Source organism: Cibotium barometz, chromosome 21 (assembly GCF_041138505.1).
Source record: "Cibotium barometz isolate CiBa-2024 chromosome 21, ASM4113850v1, whole genome shotgun sequence".
NCBI lineage: Eukaryota > Viridiplantae > Streptophyta > Polypodiopsida > Cyatheales > Cibotiaceae > Cibotium > Cibotium barometz.
In genome coordinates this window covers 52930783-52939335 of record NC_141066.1, presented here as the reverse complement: position 1 = coordinate 52939335, position 8553 = coordinate 52930783, and positions in this window count along the sequence as shown.

Sequence of the window (8553 nt, the reverse complement as noted above, 5' to 3'; positions counted from 1 at the left end):
GACAGAACCTCTTCCCGAGGTAACCTTTAAGATCTGACCAGGTCTGGGTATTTCGGTCGAGATGGTTTGTCTCGCAATGGTTCCTCCATGCGACCCTGGCCATTTCCACAATTTTCAATCTGGCGAGAGCCATCTTGCTCTTCTCATTATAACCGGTTACATCAAAATACTCTTCCATTGGCTTGATCCATTTTTCCACTACTTCTCCTAAATGTTCCCCTTCACCCTTGAAGGGGCGAGGTTGGGATCCGTGCACGGCTTTACGAACGTCCCGATCTAACTCTTCATCATCAGTAAGAGGATCCAGCTGCCTACCAACAGGCCACGCGCCTCATGATTATGACAAAATAATATTTTTGTCAACATAACTTTGTCATCAGATTTATGACTTTAATTTTTGAGATTTATTTCTTAAACAAATAAATATTCCATCATAATTCTTGAAAACAAGATTCACTCTGATAATTTTATTAACCAATATTCACTACTTTGGAATCTTTTGCAAAACATCATTTATTATCAAAAGTTTTTGATATATACATAGAGCATCTCGGCTCCAAAAGTCACCGCCTCAATCGCGTACGCATAAAAAGGCGATACTACGATGGACATGCTATGATATACACGATTCATCATTGATAATGGTGCTGTAATTCTTCTCCTAGGAATAAAGTGGCTAAGAAGAATAAAAATACGGCAAGAAATTCTAAAAGTCCGGAGTGAGTGATTATAGAGTTGTACATAATGAACAACTCCTAGCGAGATATTCTCTGTCCTCGTCGTTGATTGGTATTGACGCGAATACTTTGCCCTCCAGAGAACCACATATGCTGGCGTCGCTCTACTGGATAGGAAAGTATAGATCCTCAAAGTGACGAGCGAGTCGCACTCTGCTTACTCAGGTTGTAACGGAGTTGATGAGATTTTTGAAGGCAAATGCAATCATATCCTGACTCTGGGAGAGTCCAAGAATGCAAGAGAGATTTGGGGTATCCATCTAAAAATCCAGATCAATTTATGAGTTTTCAATTTATGAAGTTCATTTCAAACATAATCTTAACAAGTGAAAACATTATTTCCCAAATTTACTTTAAAATTTTAGGCAATTTCTGCTGCTGTTTTATAAGTTTACAACAGTGCTCTAATACCAGCTATGAGACCCCTCTGCCCCCTCCGTGCACCGAATTCCCGGTTGCAGAGTGGAAGTAGCTTCCTCTTGCACGGGGCAAGGTTTCCCACTAAACTATCCTTCACCTGATTAAACCAGATAGAAGGAAAACTATCACTGACTTAGTTTGAAGAAATCAATGCTTTTTTTTCCTAACCAAAATCAGGCACAGCCATTGATCTAGTCATTTAAAAAAATCAACGCTTTTTTCCTAACCGAAGTCAGGCACAGCCATTGATCTACTCATTTGAGAAATTCTTCAAGTTTTTATTTAACTGCTCGAATTCTAAGCGTATTCCTATTATTTCAATTTAATTATTAAAACTATTCGAATTCTAAGCATATTATTTCAATTTAATTATTAAAACTCCACTGATTCCAGCCTACCCCATCCGGCCCATGGGTTAGCCACCCACCCACTAGAATCGGTAGAACCAGACAATTACTCACCCACCCATAATTGAATGCCTTTCTTAACTTTTAATACTTTAATATATAAAATAATCCATTAACAAATAGTTATTGGTTACAGATGTCATAACTCAAAAATTCCATCTAGTCCCTTGTTTCTCAAAAAATAGCATCACTCTGGACTCTCCATTGAGACCAACTGGTTATTTAGCAACAACGAGATCCAGTAACAAATTACAATAATCATTTCGTCCATCATACATATCTTCCACGACATACACATGGGTGTTATAGGCACCGCGAGCCCGTGCATCTCCTGGTCAGAACCCTCCAGGATCCTCCTTAGGTGTCCTGGCACTTCACTCAAGGACCGCTTCGTCGGCCCTCGCCCAGTGTACACTGGGAAAGCGCACCATTTTTCAACCATACCAAGGCTATTCAAGACCTAGGCAGTAGGCTTTGCCGCGTGAGCTGTCCTTTGAACACTCCCCGCCAGCTGTTGCAACCAAACTTCCCTTAGAAAAACATATACCAAATGCTCCCTCCAGCATTCTAGCGTAAGACAGTCTTTTAAGAAAACAGGGTTTCTATGCAAGTTTTCAGTTTGATTTTCTTTTGAATACGAGGAGTATTTCTTGAATGAGTATCCCCAAAACTTCTAGATCAGAATTCTGAATTTCATACCAGAATTCCTCGAATTCTATAACCTTGATCCATAGATCAATTCGAAGGGTCTCAAACTTAGTTTTCGATTTGGCGGGAGTTTTGAGTGTATTTTTCTAAACTGGTCACACCTTCTTTCCTCGAAACCGACGAAAGAGTTTGGACTTGGTCATAGTCTGTCTGATTCAAGGTTCGAGTCAGATAAGATTTTTCCTGAACTATCTTTCTCGAAAAGCTTTGATAATTCAGTTACTGTTTTGCTGAATTTCTTTCTTTGAATATTTACTTAACAAATTTCTAAATTAGTTACGAATTCCAATGAGACATAAATTAATCATTTATCTGAATATTTCGATCTCAATAGATTTCCTGAATTTTCTTTTTACAATCCGTGTGAATATGAAACGATAGAAATTTCTCTCTTAGAGTATTTAATTATTCATTTATCAAATACTCATAGAATTTAAATATAGAATTTAAGAGAATTCTAATTTTGATATAAAAATTCTTTATGCATCTATTTATGCATAAAAATCAACTTCAATGGGAATAACACTTTTATTTTAAAAAAAATCGTTTATGCATAAAAATCAACTTCAATGGAAATAATACTTTTATTAAAAAAATCTGTTTATGCATAAAATCAAATTTAATAGGAATAACACTTTTAAAATAAAAAGAATTTCTCTATGCATAAAAATTAATTTTTATAAGAATAAGGCTTTTATAATAAAAAAATTTCTTTATGCATCTTTCTATGCATAGAAATCAAATTTAATAAGAATAACACTTTTATAATAAAAAAATTTCCTTTATACATCTTTCTATGCATAGAAATTAATTTTAATAAGAATAACACTTTTATAGTAAAAAAAATTCCTTTATGCATCTTTCTATTCATAGAAATCAAATTTAATAAGAATAACACTTTTATAGTAAAAAAATTTCCTTTATGTATCTTTCTATGCATAGAAATCAATTTTAATAAGAATAACACTTTTATAATAAAAAAATTCCTTTATACATCTTTCTATGCATAGAAATCAAAGTTAATAAGAATAACACTTTTATAATAAAAAATTTTTCTTTATGCATCTTCTTATGCATAGAAATCAATTTTAATAAGAATAACACTTTTATAATTAAAAAAATTCCTTTATGCATCTTTCTATGCATAGAAATCAAATTTAATAAGAATAACACTTTTATAATAAAAAATTTTCCATTATGTATCTTTCTATGCATAGAAATCAATTTTAATAAGAATAACACTTTTATTAAAAAAAATCATTATGCATCTTTCTATGCATAGAAATCAAATTAATAATTAATATCAGTGATATCCATGCATATTCACAGGTGTATATATACATGGAGTAATTATAATATTTCTTTTATATGCAAAAATGGTGGGAATTACTCTTTTGGAATAACATAAAAATAAACTTTCTTTTTCAAAAAATTTAGAAAAATTTTGCTATAACCTCCTTTGTATGGCCGACCATTTCTCATTTTTATCTTTCTTCACTTAACTTAATTAACCCAATTTAAAATTATAGAATTCTAATCTACATAATTTTCTAAATTCAAGAGAGTAAACAATAAGAAGAGTTTAATTAATCGCTTAGTTAATCTTTCTAAGATTAAGAAAGGTTAAAATGTAAAGAAGACAAGGGGGTGGCCTTTTCAGCAAAGGCATAGCATTTGAATTTAATTCAATCATTTGCAAAACATAAAAATCAAGAAAACCATAGATTTTTCATTAAAATTCGTAAACAAAGTAAGAAAATTAGCTTACATGGAGCTTGTAAGCTTTCCTTTGGCTTGAGGGATTGAGGGTTCTACTCTTGTTTGAAGCAATAGTGGCCACCAATCCACTTTGGAGAGAATTAGGTAAAAATAATTAAATTATTAAAAAATTCAATGTAGATGGCTCATGACAGGAGTAGAGTAACAGTGTATAAACACCATTAAGCTTTTACAAAGGAAGAGGCTTCTATTTATAGGAAAAAGTGAGCCTCTAACCAAGCAAACTGATTCTAGAATTTTTCAGATCAGTTTGGTCAATTTTTGACCATTTTTTGGTCAGTTTAGCTTACTTTTTGGATCTAGATTTGAAACAAGAGAGAGGAGAGATGAAACTACTTCATGAGGGAAGATCCCCACACTAAGGTGTCAAAATTCAGTTTTTTAATTCTTTTCTTTGGTCCTTAGTCCACTCTTCATCTTATGTGAGCATTTACTCATTTTTGGGGGTTTTTTCTTTTATTCTTCAATTTAACTCCTCCCTACTTTTGGATTAATCTCATTGGCATGTCAAACCTTTGTTTGGACCTTAATCCAAAATTTTCTGAAAACAGGGGTCCTTAGGCTAAGGTCTTTTGTGCACATTATAATTTTTTTTAAACTTCTGTTTCGGGAAAATTTATTTTAATAAGAAGGGATATTTTTTCATCCAAAGATATCTAAAAACTGAATTATCTCTCTCTAGAATATTTTCTCTCTCTAAGCCAAAACAGGTAGAAACAATATCTTTTATTATTCTGAAAAGGGGATTGATTATAGGGAAAGAAACTAGACATCTTGAGTGGCTAGGGAGGAATCTTACAGGGAGAATCACATGATGGTTGCTATTATTGTGTTGGAATTCAACTTTACAATCACCACGATAAGACAAGGAACATAGCATGTGTTAGGTGAGCATGTCAAGAATTCCAAATGGGGAACCAGCAACAAGTGGTGTTGATGATGATCTCCCTGATGCTTGTTTGTTCAAGTTGGACATGGTACCTGAATGGAGTGAGGAAATCTCAGATTATCTAGCTTATAGTTTTTCGCATTTGAACAAAGATAAAATGTGGCGGCTTATCAAGCTTGTTGCACCTTATCAACTGATTTGCGAGAGAACTATATAAGTAAGGAAAAGATAATATGCTAAGAAGATACGTTAGAGAAGATGAGTTCATCACCATATTGGATGAAGCTCATTCAAGGATAGTAGGCGGGCATTTTGCTAGAGAAATCACAGCTCGAAAAGTGCTTCAAGCAGGACTATGTTGCCCTATTTGTTCAGAGATGCCATAGAATTTGTCAAAAGATGCAAAGAATGTCAACATTTTGCTATCCCACAACAAAAGGACAAGATGCTGCTCACCCCTATTATTGTAAGACAACCATTTGAGAAATGAGGAATAGATTTTGTGGGACCTATTAGTCCAATGACACATCCATCCCAAGCCTGATACGTCATCATGGCCACGGACTATTTCACAAAATGGGCAGAAATCAAAGCCTCAAAGAGAGCTGATGCACGAACAACAGTAAAATTTTTATACGGCAAACTTATCTTGAGGTTCGACTGCCCATTAGAATTAGTTAGTGATGTGGCTCACATTTTATTAATGAGGTGATTGATCTTTTACTAGACTCTTAGTGGTCCATCGAAAATCATCACCTTATTATCCACAGGCCAATGGTCAAGCAGAGAGTACAAACAAAATTTTGTGTACTATCAAAACCTTGGAAGCAAGTCGAATAGACTGGGAACATAAGCTAACAGCAGGCCTATGGGTGTATCGAACATCATATAAGGTAGCGATGGGGTACACTCCCTTCCGTCTAGCTTATGGTGTTGAAGCAATTATGCCCATGGAATACTTAGTCCCAAGCTTAAGGATTGTCGTACAAGAACGACTAACGGAGAATGCATTAGCTGAAAGGCTAATTGACTTAGAGAAGCTTGATGAGACCAGGCTGATAGCAAGAAACATTGGTTCGACAAAAATCTAAAGCAAAAAGAACTGGAAACAAGGCCCTCCATTACCATAGTCCAGAATGCCTCCAAATTATGGAGGAGGCCGAAGTCAAAGTAAAGCTGGACAAGGTTGGTTTGGGAAAGATGGCACAGATACTCCCAAGAAGTATCAACACAGAACTCTGCGTAGAGTACCTCAAGACCTATGATAAGGGGAACCATCACCAAAGCTGATGGCACTTCCTAGCAACTCCTCATCACAGAAGATCTCATACGGAATGCTCTTCAACTTCGGCCCGTAGTAAATGTCCATGCACATGCCATTGACAAAATGCCTCTGGATGCAATGCTCAAGAAAAATTCTTACAACTCAAATGGGACCGAGTACGAAAACATCCAGGATGAGGCTACCGAAAAAGCTTGCAAGGCCATGTCCTTGATGTTGCAAGTGAAGCCCGTGGACAGATACAACAGGGTCACCGTGAACAAGATTGCAAAAGCACATGAGGAGAAAGAAGAAGACTGGGCATACTATGTCCATAAGGAGATGGAGAACTACTTAAAGGCCCACCAATCCAAAATCTGTAACCCAGACCTACTCACACAAGTTCTAAATCATGTAGCAAAAAGGCCTCTCAAGGAGCCCGAACTAGAGGAGCACATGCAGTTGGCACTGCTGCCAAACCAACCCAAATTAACGGCTGAAGCTATGCAAGAGGGGCATGCTATCTTGCTGGAGACCCAGGCAATCATGAAGGAGATCAAGAAGGGTCGAAAGAAGAAGACAGATAAGAAGATGAGGGGAGTACTTCCTGGATATAGCTACTGAGTCACAGAGATTAGAGGAGGAGGTGGCCTAGGAAATCTGCACATACCAAGAGGCATTGCAAGAGAGACCACTCTCAGCCAAGCCACACAGGAGCCCCTGCAACAAGTTACTCCTCCGACAAGCCCAGCTCAACTAATATTTACATATCTATCTCCCCTCAAAGAATCAACTCTGGCAAACACGCCAACAGAGAGAGCGCCTGAACAAGAAGCACCAATACAGGTTGAGGAAAGACAAGGCGTTGAGGCGGCCACAGCTCCAGTACAAGAAACAGAGGCCCCAATTGACGCAAGAAAAAGACAACAAAGTCCAGAGCCATCCAGTCCAAGCAAGAGAAGGCGGTTGGAAGATGAAGTAAGAATACCCCAGATGGCCTCCCTGCAGAACATAGGCTATCAACAATTCTTGCCAAGAGACCATGGAAGGACTAGATGAGCTGCTCAACCAACCACAGACAAGAAGCAAGCACAAGTGCAATCTGGGAGCAAGAACAAAAGGTCTGGTGGTGCCACCTCCTCACAACGCACATGCTCCATGACTGTAATGTCGCCCTCTGGAAACAGGTAAACAGTGCCTCAACACAAGTGCAAGCAGCTGAACCTACCCATAATAAGGATGTCATCATGAAGAGCTTGAAGGCCATGGAGGAGCAAGAGAAAAGGTATAACGCCCTGGAGAGCAATAACATGGTCCTCAGCCAAACAATCGTACAAAGAATCAAGGAAAATGTGGACCTCAACGCAAAATTAGAACAAGCTAAGGAGCAGCTTCAAAAAGAGGTCACCCACACAAATGAGCTCACTACACTTCATGCACACCAAATATAGGAGCTCCAAACCGATGCCAGAGCCAAAGAAGAAGATTTGCAATGCCAAATCCAGCAACTAACAGCACAGCTAAAGGCAGCGGAGGAAAGGGCAACTCATTTACAGCACGAGAGGGAACAAACAAACAAGGAAAAAGCAAAATACTAAGATTAATGCCTAGTCCTATTGGATTTGGCGGAGCCAAGGACAAGCAAGAACTACCAATGGCTCGACGCCGTTTAAGGCGAATCTAAGAGCCTTTATGGCCAGATGACCCAATGGAGGTACAAATCTTGCATAGACCACAACATTTTTTGGCATTTTTGCATCTCATAGAAGCTCAAAAGACCACAATAAAGCTCTAGCACATGAAGTAAATGCAAAACTATCATTCGAGTCCTACAATGGTGTAGTTCAAGAACTATAGGTGAAACAACAACGAATTTGTTGTATTAGAAACTCTGTAGATTAGATCTCCAAATTTATTGAGTGCTTTAATAGTAAAGAATACACTTTTTTATACGATACATTTCCCATACCAACTTTGTTTTTTTTTTGTGTACCATAGTGTAGTATAGAAGTGAGAAGGCACAAGTGGCTATGGAGCTCATCACCAAGGGGGTGTATTAAAAATTGTGGTGGTGGATTGTGTCTTTGAGGAGAGCCCGAGCATCGTAAATGTGTGCAAGTTGTGAAGGCCTAAAGGGATTAGGAGTTTTGTATGGTGTGTATACAAAGGTTTTATGTGAGTTCTAAGTGAAAAGGCGAGAGGGTGAATGAGAGAATCTAGGTCAATTAAAGAACCTAGAGGGATTTGATAGAGACAATCGTGGACAGCTATAAATTGATGGAATTAGAGCTCTGTTTATGTTCATCACTGGGTCCTGAATATACATTTAAGTCCTAATTATTTGTATCCATG